Raw genomic sequence first — 25445 nt, 5'->3', positions numbered from 1 at the left:
ATATTTTGCACTTCTCCCCATATAAGTATGTCTCCAAATCTTCCATGCAAAAACTACTGCTGCAAGCTCAGGATCATGAGTAGGGTAGTTTTTCTCGTGAATTTTCAACTGTCTTGATGCATAGGCTATAACTCGGTCATTTTGCATCAGAACTGAGCCAAAACAAGTTTAGAAGCGTCAGTATACAAAACATACTCTCCTTGCCTCGATGACATAGACAATACTGGCGCTGATATCAGTGCTTGCTTTAACTTATCAAAACTATGTTGACACTCAGATCCCCAAATAAACTTTGCATTCTTCTTAGTCAATGATGTCAAAGGTACTGCAATAGATGTGAATCCCTTGATGAATTTGCGATAATAGCCAGCTATTCCCAAGAAACTGCAAATCTCGGTAACACTCTTCGGTACTGGCCACTCTTTCACTGCCTCGACTTAGCTTGGATCAACTTCGACGCCATCACTAGAAGTAATGTGGCCTAAGAAAGCCAATCGATCAAGCCAAAACTCACACTTGCTGAATTTTGCATAAAGCTTCCTATCTTGCAGAACTTGCAGTGATGTCCTCAAATGGCGACTATGCTCCTCTTTGCTCTTAGAATAGATCAATATATCATCAATGAAGTCTATAATAAACTGATCCGGATACGGCTGAAATACGCGATTCATGAGATCCATGAAGATCGCTGGCGCATTGGTCAACCCAAATGGCATGTCCATAAACTCGTAGTGTCCATATCTAGTACGAAATGTTGTCTTGTCAACATCAGACTCTTTTACTTTCAATTCATGGTATCCAGAACGCAGATCAATCTTAGAAAATATCGATGCTCCTTGAAACTGATCCAATAAATCTTCAATTCTTGGCAATGGATACTTGTTATTGATAGTGACCCTATTAACTCTTGATAATCAATGCAGAGTCCATACTACCATCTTTTTTATTTACAAATTAATACATGTGCGTCCCATGGAGAATAACTAGGGCGAATGAAACCCTTTTCTAGGACGCACCGGTATTAATTTGTAAATAACAATGGATACTTGTTATTGATAGAGACGCTAGGAAAATCTCTAACAATATCAACATCTTCCAATTTCTGAGTGATAGGAGCATGTGTTGTAGTGACACATGCTAGAATAGTTTGGCATCCACCTTTAATAAGCTTCATCGCACAAAGACAAGGGATAATGTGCGGCATTTGTTTGTTTCTCACCGCCTCAAAGACAAAAGATTTACCACTAGACGGTCGAATACACGCTGATCGCTGAAGAAAATCAATTGAAGCTCCATTCGCTGATAACCAATCTATACCAAGTATAATATCAAATTCGGGCATAGAAAACACAATAAGATCTGCTCGAACCACATCTTTGAATAAATGAAGCTCCAGATTCTTGTTAATTTTAGACGTGATCATTTGATCACCGGAAGGAATAGAAACTTTTAAACCCAAACCCATATCTTGAGGAGTAATATTTAGTCTTTTGATGAAGGTTTCATGTGGTGACCCGAACCTAATCCATCTTTTAATCATTATTAGGATCATTTAATTAGTCTGGGTCTAATTTTTTTTTTAAAATACAATGCGGAAACGTAAAGTTATCAATCTGATATAAATATCAACATAAAATACAAATCATGTACAACATATGTTTATTCAAGCTGCTTCTTCAAGCTGCACGTCTCGCGCTCGGGCGGACATAAAGTTCCGCCCGGGCGCGGAACTCTCGGACTTTATCATTTAAACAATCGCGCTCGGACGGACATAAAGTTCCGCTTGGGCACGGAAGTTTCTGTCGAGATACTCAGATGATCATCTACTGGCGCTCGGGCGGTAATATTCTACCGCTCGGGCGCCAAACATTCTGTCCAAGAAGTAAACTCATGGTTCATTGGCGCTCGAGCGGTCTTTTCTACCGCTCGGGCGCAAGATGTTCGGTCCAACATCTTGGCTTATAATGTAACCATGCCCTGCTTCTACATTTGAGTTCTCATAACCTCAATTTTGTCAATTAATCAAAGTCTGATTACATTAATTAAATCTCGGGCATTACATTTCTCCCCACATTAGATTTGATTTCGTCCCCGAAATCACAGGCAATCAAATTAGATATCAAATCAGATACAAGAAAGAGATACACAGAAGCAAAGAAAAAACTCACCCTAATGAAACAATTCTGAAGTTTGCTGTCTCATATTAGTTTCTGTCTTTCAGTTAGCTTTTTCAATGCTCTGACAACTTTGTTGTATTTCCAACAGCAGAATAATCTTCATTCTGAAGTATCTCTCTTTCACGGATTTCTGATTTCTGATTTCAGTCTGGAATAATAATTCAAGAAGTATAATATCATAATACCACTTGAAATAATTCTGATAGAATCGATCTCAAATACTAGTTGTACAATATCCGTATATATCCATCAACAGTTCATAACAAATCAACACAATTATCTGCTATCAATCTGTTCAATCCCAGTCAATTTCAATATGTAATCTTCTGTCTCAAATATCAACGGTCATCTTCTGACGTTGTCATATTTAATCTGTCTATTCTGAGCTGTCTTCTTTTCTTCTAAATCAGCTTCACCTTTCAGTCACCTCTCTAATCATATCAGGTCTAATATCAGGAACCTCAGAGATATCATCTCAATAAAGAGGGAATCTGCACTTCTGACCGTACAACGTTTCAAATTGTGCAATCGCAATACTTGTCTGATAGCTATAGTTGTACGAAAACTCATAACATGACAAAAATCCTGCCAACTAGTGCTAAAATCAAGCACTTCAACTCTAAGCATATTTTCCAAAATCTGGATAATCCACTCTGACTGTCCGTCAGTCGGTGAATGATATGCAATAATCATATATAATCTCGTACCTACTCTTGTTGTACACTACGCCAAACATGAAAAGTCAACCAAAATTACGGTCTGATATAATCAACTCTCGACACTCTGTGTAATCTGATCACTTTTCTGACAGAAATCTCAGTAATATAATCATATCTGTATGTCTTCATGTAAGAGCTAGCACTCGCAGACTGGGTCAGTCTGTCACTCCCAGCTCAATCAATGCTCAAACCCGAGAGCAATACGGTAGCTTCATCACCATATTTGTAGAACCCGTAAATCAGTCTACGTATAAGCCATGCATAATTCTAGTGTTTTAAATTTAATTGACTTCATTGCATGATTATTTAAATGCTTTTATTTGAAGTTAATTATTTTAGCCAGCAGTTTGATTTTATTCTTTCAGTTATTTCAGTGAGGTCGGACCGGGGTTGGAGTTTAGAGATAAATTTAAGATTTCAGAAAATATATCCAGGATTTTACTTAGCTAGCAAGTAAGTTAATTTAAGTTAAAAAGAAGTTTAAGGAATTATTTTAATTACTTGAGGTGAGTAGAAAATAAATTCATTTGAGTTCAATTAATTAAGGGATTAATTCACTAAATTATTTAAAGAATAAGTAAGGCTTTAAAGGTTTAGAAATTTATCAACTAGATAATATTTTCCCTCCTATTTTATTAAAATTTTCGGCCACCCTCATTGACTAGATAATTCATTTGCAAACTCTCCACATTTAACCCCTTTCTTTGTATTTTATTAGTAGGATAATCTTTTGATTTTTGGGAGCACCATTTAATTAACTAATAAGCATTATCCTAGTATAGCTATCAAAGAGAAAATCGGCCCCCTTTTATTTGAAAGATTTTATTAGTTGGCAATCCATTTCTTAATTATCCTTCCTTAAAAGTTTCTAGGTAAATATTCTCCTAACTTTTAAATCCCTATCAAATAATTAATTTAGCACCATTCCTTCCTTGTACCTAGACACCATGATCGACCCTATGCACCCCAATATCCCCTCAAAATCTTTGATATCATTCTTGTTTCCTATCTAGCAAATGAACTAGGATAGAAAGATTATTCTCCTCCCTCTTTCTTGCAATCTTCCCATATATTCCCTAGCCTTCCTCCCCATCTCAACCATCAAAATTTGAGAGAACTGAGAGCATTTTCAGAGAGGGGAAAAACCGTGAGGAAGTAGAGAAAAAAAAGGGGAGAGAAATCGAGTAGTAAGAAACAAGAGAAACGTTCCACTCCTCCGCGTCGCGTCGTCGTCGTTTTATTCGTTTTTCGTTCGAAACGAACCAGGCATGTATATACTTTTTCTTAAACCTCAATCAAGTCATATTATCATTATTTTTAACATCACATGATCATCTTTATATGCAAAAACTGAAATACATCTAGGATTTTCAGAAAAATGCAACATGCAGATTTTTCGGCCCTTCATTACATGCTTCACGGGTTTGCTCTTGTTTTGCTGTTTCAGGTGTATGGCTCGACTCCAGGCTCACTAGGCTACTTCTAGACACATACTAGGGTGTTTCAAGACCATGATGGTCCATTCAAACAAGCCCCATGCATGATAGAAATCGGAAATGACAGCAGCTTTCTTTCTTGTCATTTGAGTTTCGAAAATTCTGTTGTGGGCTGTCAAGGGGGTGGATCTGATCTGGGCTGCCACAAGGCATATAGCCATGGTTAGATCCCTCCCCTAGCATGTCTAAGATGTGACTAAGTCGCCCTTTTGGTGGCTTGGTCGGTGGTGCATCGGTTTTAAAATAAAATGCAAGAACAGCCCCTCCCATCTCGGCCTTCAGTTTTTGACAGCAAGTGTGTTCGTTTTGTTGAGGCGTGGTGTGAATCTTGGTTGGCCTAGGGCCCTTAGCCATGGTTTACACCTTGTCCCTAGATGTCTAGGTCGTGCCATGGTCAATTAAATGGCCATTGGAACGACACGAGACAACAAGCGAAGCCAAACTCCCTACGCACGCAGAATTTCCTTCTCGGCTAGGCGTGTAGTCTCGTTTCTGGTGTGGTGCGAATTGTGGCTGGTATTGTGCCCTTAGCCATGGTTCAAATCATTCCATGGGATGTTGGTAAGAGTCTCTGGTCGGTGGTTCACGCCCCTAATGGCCGATAGTCTCGAAACCAACGCAAGTCTTGTAGTTGTACAGCTGCTGTATTTTTACAGCAAGTTGCTGTGTCGGTTCGGAGGCTCGTTCGAGTTCTCGGTCGGCGTTTAGCCTATGGCCTTGGACTGGACAGTGCTCCATTGAGTTAGGAAGGTCATGTTTTCAACCGTTTGTGATTCGGATCATTTTTGAGGTCGTATGAAAATTTACGGTGCGATGTGCCAAATTGACTCACGAAAGAGCGTTTCACGTTTTGGCCTCCATTCACCTAGATTTCGACCCTCATCACTTTAGGAGCATAAGTTCATAATTTTAAGTGTATTTTAATCATGACTTTATGTCGGTTCAGTGTCGGTTCAGGTTGGTTTGGAGTCATGATTAAATACGAAGTCATTAGGCGTCATAGTCACATCTTTTGGACGTAAATTGCATAGTTGGTCAAGTTTAATCCATTGCATAATTTTCATGACACAGTTAGGTTGCAACGAGCCTGGGGACGATCCAATCCAATCCAGTTGGTAAAATATACAGGAATTTTCATTATACCAGTTAATTATTTTACGTGCATTAAATAGAAAATGATTATTTTTGAGATTTATGCGATATGGCTTGTGGTTCATTCACTATGTGGGAGTATTATTTTATACGGTCGCCAGTGACCGATCAGTTCAGTTTGGTACCACCCGGTCGCCAGTGACCGGCCAGCTCAGTTCAGTTTCAGACTCCCCGGTAGCCAGTTACCGATCAGTTCAGCTTAGTGCAGAGGCCACAGGCGTAGACCATAATCTCAACAGAAAATTTTACCAGTTATTTCAGTACAAGGCTCCAAGGAGCAAATATTTTTACTGTGATTTTCATTTCAGTTATGCATGTATTATAATTGCTCAGTACAGATTATTTTCAGCATGCCTCATGACATGATAATTTATCCCATGCACATTTTACTTCAGTTTTTACTCGTTACCTGCGATATATGCATGCTGAGTCTTTAGGCTCACTAGACTTGATTGTTGTAGGTACTGATGAGGCTAGGACCGAGGGCGGGGACCAGTGAGCCAGCTTGGGTCGGCAGTAGTGGCACCCGAGGACCTCAGTGCAGCAGTTGTTATTTTATTCCGCAAACATTTTATCAGTCGTTGGATATTTTTAAATTGTGATTTTTGGCAAACTTTATTTTCTTCCGCTGCGATATTTTAAACTTTGAACTGGATTTATCAGTTGATTTTATGAATGAGGCCATTTAAGTTCTTTTAAAAAAAAAATATTTAATTTTCCGCAAATTTTCAAGCAAGAAGTTAGAGGGCCTTTACAATATCCCTGGAAATGTAATCCTATTTCCATTCATGAATCAATAAGCTATATAACCAATCTCCTGGTTTCTTTCTTTCTGTCTTCATTTGTCAGCAATTCAGATATCTCATTACAAACTCTGTCATAACGGATCTCATCTATGTCCCGAAAATCTGTTTTTTCAAATCATCATATATTTTCTATCATCAGAATAAATGTTGAATAAAAAATTGTGCATTTCTGTTAATACTTGCCGTTTCACATCCGAAAAATCTGGCACAACAATTCAGTTTATTCATATGCAATGCAGTATCACATACCTGATATTCTGATCGATACCCTGCTCTGACTATCACTATCAATTTTCTGAACATTCTGATCAATTTTCTGAATTGTTTTACTCTCAAAATCAGCTCTGGTTCGGCTTGGACGGTATACGATCTATATCAAATGCTGCTCCCAAAAAATAACAATTCTCAATTAGATTTAAACAATAGTCAGATATAATAGCCTGCTAAACTCATGCAAATATAAGTTTCTGACACTGATATCAATCTCAGTCAACTAATCACGGCTTCACTGTGCTAGATCAATAGATATATCATATTCAGATATAACAAACCTTGAATACAATCTGTCTCGGTCAAGATGCACATTTCAACAGTTTCTGTATACCATTTTCCAGTTCTCAGAATATTCAATACAATACTCAGATATTTAACAAAATCAGTCATATTCTTTGAATATACCATAATATCATAGATCAACAAATCAAGAAATCATCAAAATATTCTGAACACAGAGTTTATCAGCTCACCAACATAACTGACACATCCCTAATGAGAAACACTTAATCTAATGTAACTCTCTGTTAGAAAATCTACTATCTGATCTTTCAATCCTTTGATTCTATCAGTATCATTCGGTACGGAATTCTAGAAATAATAATAACAGTACCAGATATTGAGTCACGGCTAAAATCAATCTTCCTGATTAAAGACAAGCCTGGAAGCTCATCTGGGACGACTTTAGCAACGCTCTTGTCACTGGCAAATCAGTCAGTGATACGCCCCATCTCAGTAAATCAACTGAATACATATGGAATCACTCCGTTCCTTTCGATAATCATCGAATCATAAACATCACATATATCAAAGGTATTCTAAGTTCAGAATCCTTACCGTACCATGTTCATTCTTCGGCCATGTCAGGTCCGAATCTTACCATTTCCTGGAAATAATATGCGATAGCTCTGTACTTGGCCAACACATCAATATCAATAATGCGGTCAGAATCAAATGACAACAAGTACTCTATCATCTAACTCAATCTCATATTTGTCATACTGTAGCATAAAAAATCCAACAAATGTCATAAATTCAAACCTCTCCCCAGCAGAAAAGAGATCAATACTACAGTATATAATAACTCAATACTCAAAGCATATATCAATGCAATTCATTGAGAAATCATATAAAGGATGTACGAGTGTCTCTCAATACATACACAGAATAATCATAAAGGAACATTTACCTGTCATTATATCATCAAGTGCATCCTGGGTCTGTTCCTTGTTCGCTACAACCACTCTGCCTTCCTACTGGACCTGGTTGTGTCTGAGTAGAGGGTGGTTGGAAAGAGCGAACAACAAAAGATGGTCTATCAGTCTGAGTCACCTATCCTGATGACTCTGCTCCCTGGAATCTTCAGGAACCTCTCTGTGGACATACTCTAGCAAAATATCCCAGCTGTCTGCAAATGTTGTAACTACTATATACTCATTGGCATTGCTCTGTGAGATGTCTTCCTCCACAGGTTCTGAAAGGGGATCGGTTTTAGGTGAACGAAAACGCAACGGAAGCAACAAATTTTTCGAAAAATCACATGAAAAATTCGTCCACCTAGTACTAGGTGTAGCATATACAAAATCTCAACTTCGTCATACATAGGGTGTTGAGAAATAGTTACCTATCAACCTCTTGAAGTTGATGATGGCTCCAACTAAGATGTAAACACCTTAGCTCTTAAATGGCAAGACTCTTCAAGCTTCCCTTTGAGCCCACCTTGCTCAAATATTAACCCCACCACCAACAAGCTAGAACCACTCTAATTTTGCACTAGAAAAATTAGAGCATTTTTCTTTGATAAGTGTTTTCTTTCCTCAACTATTGAAGAAGAAAAATGATAGAAAACTTGGAGAATTATCTCAAAATTTCGGCCATACTCATTCAAAAATAGGAGGAGGGAAGACTAGTCTTGGTTGTGGGAAAAGTTGTGTTAAAAAGTTGTGCCAAGCCTTGGTTATACAAAAATTGTCTCCCAACCTTTCACCTCCCATGCATGCAATGTTATTTGATTTTTATCAATTAAAAATCCATAGACTTATTTTAATTATCTCAAACATATTTAAAACTAATTAAACATTACTTGAATTTACTCAAGTCACTAGTTGAATAATTATTTTAATATTGGGCTCTACAAGACCCAATATGATTTAATTAATTCAACACTTGAATTAATTTAATTATTTGGGCTCTACTAGGCCCACTAGTGTTTAATTAATTCAACACTTGAATTAATTTAATTTAGTCCATAATAATGTTTATGAAAATCACAATTTTCAAATACATTATTCACTTGGCCTAATTTTAATTTAGAAACACTTCCAAAAATTAAAAGTTACATTTCTCTCATAGAAGTCATACTTCTATTTTTTTTTCTTACGCTTATAAACTCCTTTATAAGCCGTTCAACACATTGAACTATTTTACTTCTCAACGGGATCTAGAAAGCTAGTACTTGTGTGGCCCTCAATGGTTCATTGATACAACTAGCCGTGGGTTCACATCTCCATGTGATTCGGACTAAACATGTCCTTATATGAGCATACCCCAATTGCTCCATTCTTAATTATCAACTCCTTGATAATAAGAACGTCAGAACTTAAGTCTGATAGTACCCAACCAATCATGTTAAACGCCTAGCAGCATCGCTTACATTATTCCCTAGGTATCAAATGATAGTGCCTGCAAGAACCATTCAATTATGGTTAGCGTATATTACGGTCCCTTCAACTCATATATCCCGACCGATTCGACAACCATTTGTTTATCGAGAGTTGTCAATGAATCGATACTATGTGTCATGTCGTAGTTGCATCGATGGTGTAATCTATGAAACCCCTTTCATAATTACCACCATACTCTGATCAGAGATTTCAACCTACATACACATGAGAACACATAGGATATCCATACCCGAAGGTAAGCGATGAATCCATGACTACAATGCATCGACTCCTATATGTTTCGACAGAACACCCAACCTTGCCACCTGATGACCCCATGAGAGTCGGTGAACAAGTCAAAGTGTAATTCTAGCACATAGAGTCTCAATGTTGTCCCGGGTCATAAGGACTAATGGTGTACAACCATAAACTAGGACTTTTCCACTCGATAAGTGAGAACCACTTGGAAAGTCCTTTATGGAGGGTTGTTCAGTGCATTCTACCAGGAGCACCTATCTGGATTCTCGGACATCACAATGTCCCCTACCAATGAAACATGGTACTCACATCGCAGACACTAGTCTCTAACTCGAGCGGCCTATATCCTTCTTAGCGGCAGCTGAATCGACTAGGAACTGTTTAGAATATACAGTAATCCAAATATGAGTTTCATGATACTCATCATATGAGCATCTCATATTCTTTCTACTATTTGTATATTCAAGGACTTTATCTATGCAACTAGCATAGGTATACAGATAAAGATTTGCCAAAACAATAATTTCAAATATTATTAAAATAAAGACTGCTTATACATAGAGTTTCATTGTGAACACTCGGCCAACACTTGGCTCGACGGGCACCTACTCTAACAATATCCCACTTGCACTAGAGCCAACTAACTACCCATATGCTTCAAACCCATTGATTCGCGATGCATCTCGATTAATGGTCCAGGTAAATGCTTAGCTAGTGGATCAGCAACATTATCTACGGAGCCGACTATGTCAATCGACACTTCTCCTCTTTCCACAATCTCTCGGAGAATGTGGAACTTTCTCAATACATGTTTGGACTTCTGATGAGACATTGGCTCCTTTGCTTGTGCTAAAGCTCCCGTGTTGTCACACAACACCGGGAGAGGAGCAACTCCATTAGGAATGACGTCCAACTCTTAGACGAAATTCCTTATCCAAACAGCCTCCCTTGTTGCATCTGATGCAGCAATGTATTCGGCCTCTGTGCTGGAATCCGCAGTATTGTCTTGCTTGGAACTCTTCCAAGAGACAGCAGCACCATTGAGCATGAATACAAACCCAGAGGTTGACTTCGAGTCATCGATATCGCTTTGGAAGCTAGAGTCGGTATAGCCTTCCAATTTCAGTTCTCCACCTCATAGACCAAGAACATTTTATTGGTCCTTCTCAACTACTTGAGGATGTCTTTCACAACTTTCCAGTGTGGAAGACCAGGGTTCGATTGATATCTACTCACTACACTTAGTGCGAAAGCCACGTCAGGACGTGTAGATATCATCCCATACATGATGCAACCAATCGTAGATTCATAATGAATGCTTGTCATCGCCGCTATCTCTGCATTTGTCTTGGGAGACAGACTTGGATAGGGACACGCCATGACACATTGGTAGATGTCCTCTCTTGAACTCATCCATCGAGAACCGCTTCATGATGGTATCAATGTATGTAGACTGGGTGAGACAAAGCAATCTTCTTGATCTATCTCTATAGATCTGTATTCCCTAATACAAAAGATGCTTCACCCAAGTCCTGTATCGAGAACTTACTTGCTAACCATATTTTAGTTGTTTGCAACATTCCTACATCATTCCCAATGATTAGAATGTCATCAACATAAAACACTAGGAATGTCACAACACTCCCACTGACCTTCTTATACACACAGGGTTCCTCAGGATTCTTAGCAAAACCAAACTCTTTGATTGTACTGTCGAATCTGAGGTTCCAACTCCTAGATGCCTGCTTTAGACCATAAATAGATCTTTGATGTTTGCATAGCATATGCTCACTTCCGATAGATGTAAACCCTTCGGGTTAAGACATGTAAATCTCTTCCTTAATATCCCCATTAAGAAAGGCTGTCTTGATATCCATCTGTCATATCTCATAGTCATACCATGCAGCTATGGCTAGAAAAATCCTTATGGACTTGAACATTGCAACTGGAGAAAAGGTTTCCTCAAAGTCAACTCCTCGTCTTTGAGTATATCCTTTTTCCACCAATCGCGCCTTCAAACCCATTGATTCCCTTAACTTTCGGATAATTGTATTTTGTTCCTCATAATTTCAAAAATTTCAATTAAGTCCCTCAACTTTTCGAAACTTTCCCAATTGACCCCTCAAAAATTCAAAAACTCTAATAAATTCCTTGATTATGATTTTTCTTTAAATTTGGCCCTAAAAATTTTATTTGGAATTATTACATCCTTTGCATAAAACAAGGCTCAAAAATAAATACTATTTTCTATGGTTCCTAAAATCATATCTTAAATCCAACTAAGGTAGAACATGCAACCTAATTTCCACTAGATTAATCTTGATTCCAATTCAATATCCAATTTAACATTTCATGAAATTTAAAAGCAATATAAAAATGTTAAATGACTAGGTTACCCGTGATAAGCGTAGTGTCCGCCTCCTCCTCAGCTTCTTCGGCATTCATAACATATGCTCTTCCAACAGTAGGTGAATTCTTCTTCCGGCAATCAGCAGCCTTATGCCCTTCTTCCTCGCATACGAAGCATCGAAAACATATCCACGTGCACTTGTCAAAATGAAAGCGATTACACTCCTTGCATGGTTTCCTCTCAGCAGGTTTCGATGCTCCAGGTTTTTGTGGCTTTGGTCGTTCTGGCTTCTTGACTTGACCACCTTGGGGCTTTGAGGCCCTTGAGGTCTAGGAGGACCCATATATGGCTTCTTGTTTGGATGATTATTATTCTGATGCTGTTGTCTCTTGCGCTGTAACTCAAACCCAATATCCTTCAAAGATCGCTTGGACTGGTATGCACAGGTAGTAGAAATAGAATTATCCAAAGGAAGCATCATCATAACTTTATTTCGAATGGTAGGTCGTAGACCATCTATGAAGTGTAGAAGCTTCTCCGCAGCATCCCTCACAATAATGGGTACAAAGTGACAACCCCTATCAAATTTATTCACAAACTCAGCAACATAAGCGTGTCCCTGACGGAGAGTCATAAATTCCCTCTTCAATCGCCCTATAACATCAAAAGTAAAATATTTCTCGTAAAAAATCTCCTTGAATTGAGCCCATGTAATAGTAGAAAGATTAACACAATGCTCGGCTCCTTCCCACCATAAAGAAGCATCGTCTCTAAATAGATAAGAGGTACACCTCACACGGTTAGCATCTCCCATATCCAGATAACGAAAGTGAAACGTCTGCTATTTTAAAAGTGCGAAAATGTTTTTTTTTTATAAAGCTAAAATTTCGCATTTTTTAAATAACATTTAAAAATGATCTTAAATATTTGACAATAAAAATAGCGCAGTTTAAAATAATCAAACTCATTCAAAATCATACGTAAACATAAACGAGTAAAAATCTTAAATTCATCATCGTAAGAAAAGGTTCATCTCCTCTCAATTTCATAACTCATAATGCGGAAAACATTTAGTCCTCGGGTCATGTCACTGCACCAGGTCTGCCTACTCAGAGTTCGGCACCTCAAATCTCCTCATCATGAAGCTCACCTGCATCACACACGCCTAGTGAGTCTAAAGACTCAACACACCTGCACCGTTAATAGTAAATACACATACATAGCACACAGTATTGAAAAATACCATACTCAACATACCTTTCATGAACTTTAAAAACGTAATATAAACGTGTCGTGTAAAATAATGACGTATCAAAACAGCTCATCGTTAATCATCGTTCATCATTCATCGTTCATAGTTCATCAGTCATCATTCATTTATCATTCATCATTGGTGAATTCAGTTCATTAGAGGTGACTATCGTACATCATTTACGATGGATCCATCATACATAGAACCGTGGTACCCGGCGGCTGTCGGACATCAGTGACAGGATCACCCATACACTGTGCCTAGGCCTCATCATCAGCATTTACATGTACGTCTTAACCATTTACATATACTTCGATAGCCACAACTAATTCCCATCATTCAAAACAATATCATTTTCATCACTTATAAAAATTTTGAATAAATGCAATTTTTCTTAAACCCAAGCATGCGACGTATATCTTCATAAAATCTTAAAATCATGATCATGATGCATGAACATTTAAAATATCATAAATTTGTGCTCAGTGCGCTGTCAGAACCAAAATCTCACCCCGGGTGAAAAATGACAATTTTGCCCCAGGAAACCCAAAAATTATCGTTTCACCCCTAGACGTAAAATTTCACTTCTTTGACATGTTATTAATTCCATTGACTCTAACATGTCCCAAATAATTATTTAAGCCTACATGAACTTTCCCATATTTTTATTTGGCTTAAATCTATGACTTTTAAATTAATCTTTAAATATAACCTATTAATGCGTTTTAATCCCGAATTAAACCAAATCTTAGCATAAAATTCCCAAATTAAAAACTTAGACTTCTAATAATTATTTGAGCTTAAATATATTTTCTCATAATTTTATTAAGCTTAAATCTATGCGTCTCAATTAACCTTTTAATTAACGTTTCGTGAGTTGACTAAATCCCGAATAAATCCAAAACTCGTTATTTTGATCTGAACCTTACTAAACTCCTAAAAATATCCCAAAACATATTTATAAGCATTCCTAGACTTAAAATCAAGCTCATTTCATAACTTAACCAAATTGTTTTAAAACTTGGACCGGGGTCTCGGTTTTAACCCGAATCGAACCGAAACTCATACAAATTTTCCCAAAATTTTACCATAATTTAAACGCATCATAACAGCTCCTAGACCACTCCTTCCAACCCTCAAAAACCCACGAAAAAGCCCCAATAACTGCTGGAAATTTCCAACAGCTCCCTTCGAACCCTAAGCCTCATACTTTCCAATAATACACTCCTAGCCTTCAACCAAAGGTTCCAGCCACGAACTGAACCTCCCTTGACCATCTTGGGACCCTACTTGACACCTTAGACTCATGGCCCCAGCCCCATACAACCTACACAAAGCCCACGACCGCTAGACACCAAGGAGCACAACCACAACCATTTCATCACCCACTAGCTCAATCGCGCTTGGGGGTTGTTCCAGCAGGTTCTGAGTCCTTACATGCCCTGTCTCAGACCCATCAGGGTCTGGTGCATGGCACGGTTGAGTCCTTGCACTGCTGATCGAACCCTTGCACGCAATCTTCCCCAAAGCCGATCCACAATGAGACATCACACTTGATCTACACCAAGCTTCAACCAGCACCGACTCCAGCCTTATCACAACTCCAGCTTAAAACCTTTCTTTTTTATGTGCTAACAGCCCGTCAACACTCATTACAGCAGTCCCCTTGCAACATTTCAGAGAAAACATGAGTAGTGAACAAAAGATGCATGTGTTTGAACAAAAACCGAGGGATCTCCATGATATGCTTTGGATCGTAAATTCCACAAACAAATAAACATAATGCAGCATGTATATAATGTGTATGATGCAGCAATAAAACTACATGGCGTGCCTTGGTGTTATTCGAACGAAAACTTGAAGTATTCCACGTCGGGAAGGCGCCGGGGAGCGGGGAAGAAGACTTGTTGCAAGAAGAATGAAGGACCGAAGCTTTCAGCTGGAATTCTCGTGAAAGTGGCTGATGAAGGAGAGGAGTGTCGGCTGGTGGGTGCATAATTAAGTTTTGTGGGTCCTTAGGTATTTATTAAATAGTTAATTAATATATAATGGGCCCTAAATTGCTAATTAAGAGTTTAAAAAGAATTTTAAGTCCAATAAGCTTAAAAGTAGGCCCATTAAATCCAAACATACTCTAGAAAAATATTTCGTGTTAGAAAGTTTTTGAAAACAGTAGCCGAACCCTCAAAAAGTTCTCCAATTCTCTAAAATTTGCGTACCGGGTAAAAATAAAATCATGCGGGTAAAAATACCCAATAAAGTCCATTTTTGCAAAACACACTTAAAAATACTTTAAATTAATTAATAAAAATTAATCTTGTAATAAAATAATTTTTCTTGTTAATTCTCCGGTCTCCGTTCCTCGTTCGAGCGCGAAATGCTACTTAAAAAAAAGTCTAATACATGAACTTATAAAATGTATGTAATAAATTATACTATGCATGAATTATGAATAAAATGCGTAAAAATAATTAAACACAAATTAATAAAATAAACATACATTTTGTGCTTTAAAAGAATTTAATAAAATGCCAAAGAAATTTGATAATTTTATTGCATGTGGTTCACGTGGACTTTCCGATTTTTGGGACGGTATAGAAAGTGTACCTCGAGTGAACGAATCCAACTCTCAGCAGCAAAGGGATCGGTGGTGCCAGAAAATTCCTTCGGCCCTAGCCTCCGGAACTGATCATATACGTCATGATGTGGCCTAGGTGCCTGCTGCATCTGCTGTTGTAACTGCTGCTGCTGTAAATGTGGCTCGAAGAGACGAACCATCCCCTCCAATGCACGAATAGCAGCATCCCCTAAAGGAGGTGGTGGTGGTGGTGGTGCATTCTCGAATTTTTGTTCTACGTCTCCGAGCTATATATCCGCGTTTAATTCTGGTCATTTAATAAATAAGACTTTGATAAATAACTAATTGAATTCAGTCTTAGAGAACATCAATATCTTCTGTCGCCAAGTTAACTAAGCAAAAAGTACCTGAAGGTGAAGGCTAATATCGGAATATCAACTTGGTAAAGCAAGCGAAGCCGATTGTAGATTCTATTCCCTAGCCAGGTCGAATGAAAAAAGTCTTCCAGCAAAAGCATAGTAATGATTCCTTTCAGTGTGAACTTCTGATTTCAGGCTGCTCTTAGACCAGGAAGATTGCTTATGGACATCAATCAGCTAGGTCTGTTTGTCAAATAGTTTGTCAATGCATGCTTCCATTTCTTATGCACTCTAAAGCCTGCTTCATTCGAAGAATCCCGCTAAGTTCACAGCCTTTGTGGTAACTTCATCGATATTACCTACCAAATAAAAGGCTTGTTCAGGAAGCCATCCTAAGGTGCTGCTAAATGGATGGATAGGAATACCTATTAAAAAGACGTTTCATTCAACTGTGCTTGAAAGAGAGAGGATATGATAGTTGGTAAGCCCCAATTCCACTGAAAGATTCAATTCAGTCAGCGTCTTTGAATAATGCTTCATACCAGGTCCTAAAAGACTGCTTAGTGTGGATGGAATCCTCCAAGAAGAGTTAGAATGGCAGTTCCTGCTCCTTGGGAGGTCCCAAATAAATGCCATTTGTTCAATTTCTTGTGAAGTCAAATTCTCATCTGTTTTTTCTTTTTCTTATCAATGAAAAGATCTCTTTACTTGTATGACTTAGATGTCTTGTATTTCTCGAAAAAGTGATTTGATTGATGGGATTTCGAGTTAATCCCTTGGTCGAGGGTTTTGTTATCGAAAAGTAAGTGGAAGCGGGTTCTGTGCAATTCTAGATATGAGCATTTGAATTGTCTTCCTTCCTCTTTCAATCGAAAGATTTGATGCAGATAGTTCTGGTGGCCCTCGCTTCTGCCTCTATCAGGCGGTGACCCACCTCCACAACCATAGTATGGAGGAGCTGCTCCTTAATCCGCACTACAACCAATACAGACCAATCTTTCTGTGGAGGCGGCGAAGGGCAGGTAAGCCTTTTCATCTGCACCTGAAAACAGTAGTTAGGCTTTACCTGGACCTTCCTTCTTTTTGCATCTCATCTTTTATTTGTTCTAGATTTAATTCCCCCAAAACTTCTGGTTCTTTATCCTCTCAAGATGATGAATGCCACAAGCAAGAGAGATTTTTGACGGTCAACATGGAACATACAATGGCATAACTGCAACCACACTAGCAGGAAATGAAATGAAAGCAGAAAGTAAGCTATATCTAGCAGTTCCAAAAGAGGTTCCAACGGTGTGGAAGTGGGCCAACATCTCTATTGGCAAATAGGGGGTTTCCGAGTCCATACACAGGGTTCTCGCTTGATTCTCATTTTCAGGGGCACGTCTAGGAGGCATTTTGTCTGAACTTTTTTCCAAATTGTAATGTAAACAACATGCATTTAAATCTAAGTTTTCTAATCATGTGACATATCCTAATTAATTTAGCAATTTAAGCATGTTACGTAAACATATTATTCATGTCATCATGCAGGTAACATCATATTAAATCATATAAAGCATGTAATACTTACAAATTGAGGCTTGACGACTGATCTTCTCGTGCTGATGGTGGCACAACCCTTTACAGAACAATTGATCTGATACCAACTGAAACATATGCTTATTCGTTTTCTTAAAAACTGCTAAAAAAAAATTCTTTTTTCTTACACATATATAAATACTTTGAAAATACCCTTTAAAAATGATCAATCAACTAACATTCAAAAATAAAAGGTGAATATTTTAAATCGTCAAACGTTTTACCAAACTTAAAAGCATTATTTGAAAAGTGTAGTCCATACAAAACCTCTCAAAAGCATAAATAAAAGTCATAAAATCTTTAACATAATCATAAAATCAAATCACAAGTGCGAAAAATAGAAGTGCTGGTCCTCGGGTTATGTGCACCTCCAGTCCAGTCAAATCAGGCATCCAAACCACCCTCAACATTATTATCATACTCACCTGCATCAATCACACCTAGTGAGTCTAAAGACTCAACACATCATATTTGTAAGGCCCGAGATTATATCATTTTAATTCGAGATTATTATGAATTATGGAATGTTGAGTTATATTCCATGGTTTTACAATTCCATAGAACTAACATTGAATTAAAAAGAGTTGTGAGGACTAAATTGCAAATAGTGAAGATTTCAAGGGCTAAAGTGCAATTAAGGATTTGAGTGGGACACTTGTCTCCACCATGCAACTTGCTATATATATTTGCAATTTCCTTCAAACATTGGCAGCAAACACCCGAGAGTTCCATCGAGAATTCCTTCAAGTTTTATTAAAGCTTAAAATTTGATTTTGTACGATCCGTCTATCAGAAATTAAATCCGGACACAGTACCGTACTCCTCTCGACGAGAGCTACAACTGGACGTAAGTTTTACTACGTTTTGACATTTTTTGAAATTATGCTATTGTCAGAATTGAATATGATTCATATATGATGTTCTTGACATGTTAGACGTCATAGAATGGAAGTCAGATTGAGAAACGGACTGATTATGGAATTGTTATGAATTTTTAGGGTATATTGATTTATACCGAACAGATTTGAATTGGAACTGGATTATAGATTATATTGGATATTGGTTATGGATTGTAACTGTTATCTGGTGATGTTGTATTGACGGGGATACTGAGATGGTACCATTATGCCGTTGATTTTGAATTAAATCCAGATTAATCAGATTCAGTGTTGAAGTGAGAATGGAACATTGATATTATGATTATCAATATGTCATTTCAGATTTACAAAGACAGTCTTGAGTTCAGAACTGAGATTGCTTCAAACCGTGACTGCAAACAAAAGGTATAAGTCAATGTGGTATTGGGAGATCGACTTGAGTCGGTTGAGACTTGAGTTTCTCTAAATCACATACTTTACTTTATTGCATCGATATATGCATGTATTTGATTGTTATACTTGTTCTCTTGATATATAGATAGCAGGTATCAGATTACTTGTTCTCTTGAGATATAGACAGCAGGTATTAGTCTAGTAATCTTGTAACAGAAGTGCCTGATAGTGGCGGGATCGCCACAGGCACATTGCACGATGTTACAAGATAGTCTATTGGCAATAGAGCCAAAGTCTGTCACCGGAGGATTGGCTATCGATGTGGATAGAATTTGGTTTTCTTCTATTACTGTTGATCGATATCGTATCGGTGTGGATAGAATTGGAGCTTCTTCTATTACTGGTGATCGATATTATATCGGTGTGGATAGAATTAGATTTCCTTCTATTACTGGTGATCGATACCATATCGGAGTGGATAGAATCAGACCTTTTTCTATTTCTGGTGATCGATTCCTTATCGACGTGGATAAAACTGGAGTCTTTTCTATTACTGTTGGTCGATATAGGAATGCCAACTTCTGGAAAACCGGGATCCCTAGACTAGGATTGAGTCTAGTCTAAATGGTGTAGCTACGAGTATTGTCGACAGTTTGATATTGATTATGTTTCAGCTTTTGAGATATATTGTTGTTATTCTAACCATGCTTTTATGTTTATCATATGATTGCATGTTTCGTTGATTTATACTGGGATTATATTCTCACCGGAATTATCCGACTGTTGTCTTGTCTGTATGTGTACATGACAACAGGTGGGATAGGTTCAGGGTCACGAAAATGAAGAGAGAGATCGTGATTAGAGGGGAGGCTCCGGACTTGGATTAGAGATAGGGTTGGACGATTGACATTAGATGTTGAACCTTAGTTGAATAAATGTATGTGGTACAGGACTTGTACTTTTATACTGAGATGTATATACGTTTAATTTCACTGCGTTCCGCATTTTAAAAAAAAATTTAGACCCTGTTTTATAATTGTTTAATTAGCCCCAATGATGATTCTGAACTTGATTAGCGTCCGGGTCCCCACAACAGGTGGTATCAGAGCAATAGATCCTTTAGACTGAGATAGGAGCTAGTGAGCGGGGTAGAATGTGTTTTCTTTCCTGCTTTTGATTGCTAGCATGAATTCCTGTTTTAATACATGTTTTCCTGAATATCTGATTTTGATATGGTATTGTGTATTATTTGGAATGGATCAGCTCTAAGATGATCCGAGGAAGATTGAAATTGATATGTGGTAGTTGGAATTACTAACCTCTTGGATTATCAGATATGCCTCCGAGAAGAGTACCAGAACAAGGAAGTACATCGAATCCTCCCATGGATGTGACAGCTACTCCCATGGAGAAATTGTTGAAAAGGTTTCAGTCCTTCCATCCCCCGACTTTGAAGGGTACGGAGAATTCCGTGGAATGTGAGAGTTGGTTGGACGATATTGAAATGATGTTCGAGTCTTTAGAATATACAGATGAGAAGAGGGTGAAATTGATCGGACACCAACTGCATGACGTTGCCAAAAATTGGTGGATCACGACGAAACGAGCATTGGAACAACGAGGTACGGCCATTACCTGGAATGTGTTTAGAACTGAATTTTATCAACGGTTCTTTCCAGTTTCATATAGGAAAGACAAAAGAGCCGAGTTCGCCAACTTGAGACAGGGCCAACTAAATATCGAGGAATACATGGCCAAGTTCTCTACTCTGCTCCGATTTGTTCCTCATGTGGCTGAACATGATGAGACCGTTGGGGATCAGTTCATAAATGTCCTAAATCCTGAAATCTTTACCTTGGTAAATACCGGGAGGCCAAACAACTTTACTGATGCCTTGAACCGAGCCAAGGGAGCTGAAGCCGGTCTGATGAGACAGAGAGAGGCTTCGTTTATGCCTTCAGCACCAAGATCACAGATGCCTCCACCAGCTCCTCGATTTGAGAGCGGCAGTGGTAGTGGGAAGAAAGACTTCCTAAAAGCTAAGGGGAAGAAATTCAAGAAAGCTAGAAGTAGCTCATCCAGTTCGAGTGGCTCTAGACAGACTGGTCAGGGCCAGAGTTATACAGGACCCTACTGTAGCACTTGTGGAGGAAAGCATTCCACCGAGCAGTGCCGAGGAGTGTTCGGCAACTGCCGCATTTGTAAGCAGCAGGGACATGCACTTTGCCCGAGTGTGTCCACAGCGTGGTGCCCAGGGATCCCAGGCCGCTGAGTCATCTGGATCAGGGGCTCAGGCAGGAAGACAATCTTCTGCCGTTCATTCCTTTCAGTCAGCACTGTCTACTCAGTCACAGCAAAGGACAGGAGGGAGCCAGACAGCGAGCCAGCCTCCTAGACAGCAGGCCCGACTATTTGCTTTGACTGAGGAGCAGGCACATGATGCACCTGATGATGTCGTGGCAGGTAACAGTTTTATTTCTGGTTATCCTGCATATGTATTGATTGATACTGGTGCATCGCATAATTTTATTTCTGAGAGGTTTGCATTGAGTCATGTGTTACCTATTGAGTCATTGTCTACAGTAGTGTCTGTTTCTTCTCCGTTAGGGACAGGTTTGATGTCAGTGAAATCTGTTAAATCTAGTATACTTCAGTATGATGGGCATGAGATTGAGTTGGACTGTATTGTGCTTGGGAAATCCGATTTTGATTGTATTATCGGTATCGATACGTTGACCAAGTACAGGGCTACAGTCGATTGTTTCCACAAAATTGTTCGATTCAGACCTGAGATGGCTGAGGAGTGGAAATTTTATGGTAAGGTTTCTCGTGCCAGAATTCCTTTGATTTCTGCTATGAATATGACTCGATTGTTGCAGAAAGGAGCGGATGGATTCCTGGTTTATTCAGTTGATTTACTGAAATCGAGTCCATCATTGGCGGATTTGCCAGTGGTGTGCGAGTTTGCTGATGTCTTTCCAGATGAGATTCCTTGATTGCCTCCGATGCGAGAGATCGATTTCAGTATTGAATTGATTCCAGGAACAGTCCCGATTTCGAGAGCTCCTTACAGGATGGCACCGATCGAGTTGAAAGAACAGTTGGAGGATTTACTGGACAAGGGATATATCAGACCGATTGTATCTCCTTGGGGTGCTCCAGTACTGTTTGTGAGGAAGAAAGACGGTTCGATGAGACTTTTTATCGACTGCCGGAAACTGAACAAAGCAACGGTAAAGAATAAATATCCATTGCCTCGTATTGATGATTTATTTGATCAGTTGCAGGGTTCTTTGGTGTATTCCAAGATTAATCTGAGATCTGGATACCATCAACTGAGAGTCAGGGATTCTGATATCTCAAAGACAGCATTCAGAACCAGATATGGACATTATGAATTTATTGTCATGCCATTTGGTTTGACGAATGCACCAGCGGTATTCATGAGATTAATGAACCTTGTCTTTCATAAATATCTCGATGATTTTGTGATTATTTTCATCGATGATATTTTGATTTATTCCAAGAATGTGATGGAGCATGCTGAGCATTTAAGAACTGTGTTGAGAATTTTGAGGGCGGAGAAACTGTATGCTAAATTGTCGAAATGCGAGTTCTTGTTGAAACATGTGGTATTTCTGGGGCATATTATATCCGAAGACGGGATATCCGTTGATCCCAGTAAGGTTGAGGCGGTGATCTCTTGACCGAGACCGACATCTGTACCAGAGATACGCAGTTTTATGGGTTTGGCAGGATATTATCGCCGATTCATTAAAGATTTTTCAAGTATTGCCAAACCGATTACACAGTTGACACAGAAAAATGCTCCATTTGTTTGGTCTGAGGAATGTGAGACCAGTTTTCTCGAATTGAAGAAGAGATTAACCAGTGCGCCTGTGTTGACGATTCCTTCAGGTACGGGTGATTTTGTGGTTTATTGCGCTTCTCACAGAGGGTTGAGATGTGTGTTGATGCAGCGAGGGCATGTTATTGCTTATGCCTCAAGACAGCTTAAACCACATGAAACTCGTTACCCAATTCATGATCTTGAATTGGCAGCCATTGTCTTTGTTTTAAAGATATGGCGACATTATCTCTACGGTGAAAAAATTGAGATATATTCTGATCATAAGAGTTTGAAGTATTTGTTTTCACAATCCGAGCTGAATATGAGACAACGAAGATGGCTTGATTTATTCAAAGATTTTGATTGTGAAATCAAATACTATTCGGAGAAATCTAATGCAGCAGCTGATGCACTGAGTCGAAAGGTATGTTCTTTATCCTTATCGACTATTGGTGTTTCGAATTTTATTGAAGAATGCTGTTTGTTTGGATTAGTATTTGAGATAGATCGGAGACCCATGAAATTATATACTATTCAAGCAGAACCAGAGCTGATTTTGAGAATTAAAGCAGCTCAAAAAGTTGAACAAAATGCACAAAAGTCAATTTTTATGATCAAAGCTGGACATCGATCGGAATATCAGGTTCGGAACAGTATTTTGTATGTGAATAATCGTATTGTTGTGCCAAATGTTTCAGAATTGAGACAGCCAATACAGACAGAAGCGCACAACAGTCGTTTTAGCGTTGGTGGCAGGAAAATGTACAATGATTTAAAGACACAGTATTGGTGGAAACAAATGAAATCATATGTTACTGAATTTGTAGCCAAGTGTCTGAATTGCCAACAAGTGAAAGCTGAGAGGAAGAAACCCGGAGGACTGCTACAGAGTTTGTCGATTTCTGAATGGAAATGGGATCACATTTCCATGGATTTTGTGACACAGTTACCGAGATCCTCCCGGGGTTGTGATGCGATTTGGGTCATGATTGATCGATTGACCAAATCAGCATGCTTTATTCCATACAAAATGACATACAGATATGATCAGATGGCCGATATCTATGTCAAGGAAGTGGTTAGATTGCACGGAGTGCCGAAGTCAATTGTCTCCGACCGTGATCCTCGGTTTACTTCGCACTTCTGGCAGAGTTTGCAGCAAGCACTCGGTACGAAGTTACATATGAGTACAGCATATCATCCTCAGACTGAAGGGCAGTCAGAACGAACGATTCAGACATTGGAATATATGTTGAGAGCTGTAGTGCTTAACTTTAGCACTAATTGGCAAGATGCATTGCCTCTTTGTGAATTTTCGTACAACAATAGCTATCAAACGAGTATTGAGATGGCACCATTTGAAGCGTTGTACGGAAAGAAGTGTTGATCCCCTCTTTATCGGGATGATATCTCTGAAGTTCCGGAGATTGGACCTGACATGATCAGAGATATGACCGATAAAGTTAAGTTGAATCAGAAGAAAATGAAGGCAGCTCAAGACAGACAAGCCAAATATGCCAATGTTCGACGTAGACCGTTGGTATTTGAGGCTGGAGACCGAGTATTCTTGAAAATTTCACCTTCAGGGGTGTTTTCAGATTTGGCAAGAAGGGGAAATTGTCTCCAGGATACGTCGGTCCTTATGAGATTCTCGAGAAGATAGGAGATCGTGCCTATCGACTAGCATTGCCGCCTTCATTATCTGGAATACAGGATGTCTTTCATGTATCGATGATGCGGAAGTATCTCCCTGATGATTCACATGTTATTCAACCAGACGAGGCTGAACTAGATACATCTCTGAGTTACATTGAAAAGCCGATCCGGATTATCGATCGTAAGGAGAAACAACTCAGAACGAAAATGATTCCTATGTTGAAAGTTCAATGGACTCGTCATGGCACTGAAGAAGCTACTTGGGAGACTGAATCATATATGAGACAGGAATTCCCAGAGTTATTCCCCTGATGTGAGTTTCCTATTTCAGTTCCTGTTATTTCTTATTTGATTGCCTGTGATATGATTACTTGAGATTTAGAGGACGAAATCATGTCTCAGAGAGGGAGAATTGTAAGGCCCGAGATTATATCATTTTAATTCGAGATTATTATGAATTATGGAATGTTGAGTTATATTCCATGATTTTACAATTCCATAGAACTTACATTGAATTAAAAAGAGTTGTGAGGACTAAATTGCAAATAGCGAAGATTTCAGGGGCTAAAGTGCAATTAAGGATTAGAGTGGGACACTTGTCTCCACCATGCAACTTGATATATATATATATATTTGCAATTTCCTTCAAACATTGGCAGCAAACACCCGAGAGTTCCATCGAGAATTCCTTCAAGTTTTATTAAAGCTTAAAATTTGATTTTGTACGATCCATCTATCAGAAATTAAATCCGGACACAGTACCGTACTCATCTCGACGAGAGCTACAACTGGACGTAAGTTTTACTACGTTTTGACATTTTTTGAAATTATGCTATTGTCAGAATTGAATATGATTCATATATGATGTTCTTGACATGTTAGACGTCATAGAATGGAAGTCAGATTGAGAAACGGACTGATTATGGAATTGTTATGAATTTTTAGGGTATATTGATTTATACCGAACAGATTTGAATTGGAACTGGATTATAGATTATATTGGATAT

The 25445-nt window shown here is 38.6% G+C and overlaps 1 long non-coding RNA gene across 1 annotated transcript; it reads right to left on the bottom strand.

Moving 5' to 3' along the window:
• Nucleotides 1-12838: 12838 nt before the first annotated feature.
• Nucleotides 12839-15497, bottom strand: LOC140817672 (uncharacterized). The gene is made up of 2 exons (XR_012114862.1): nt 14981-15497; nt 12839-13044 (listed from the first exon to the last, which is right to left on the bottom strand). It is a non-coding gene; the product is annotated as an uncharacterized lncRNA (long non-coding RNA).
• Between the last annotated feature and the right edge of the window lie 9948 nt (nt 15498-25445).

This window comes from Primulina eburnea, chromosome 17 (genome assembly GCF_022965805.1).
Source record: "Primulina eburnea isolate SZY01 chromosome 17, ASM2296580v1, whole genome shotgun sequence".
In the NCBI taxonomy this organism is placed as follows: domain Eukaryota; kingdom Viridiplantae; phylum Streptophyta; class Magnoliopsida; order Lamiales; family Gesneriaceae; genus Primulina; species Primulina eburnea.
The sequence above is the reverse complement of the archived record's forward strand: the minus strand, read 5'-3'. Positions and strand labels throughout refer to the sequence as shown.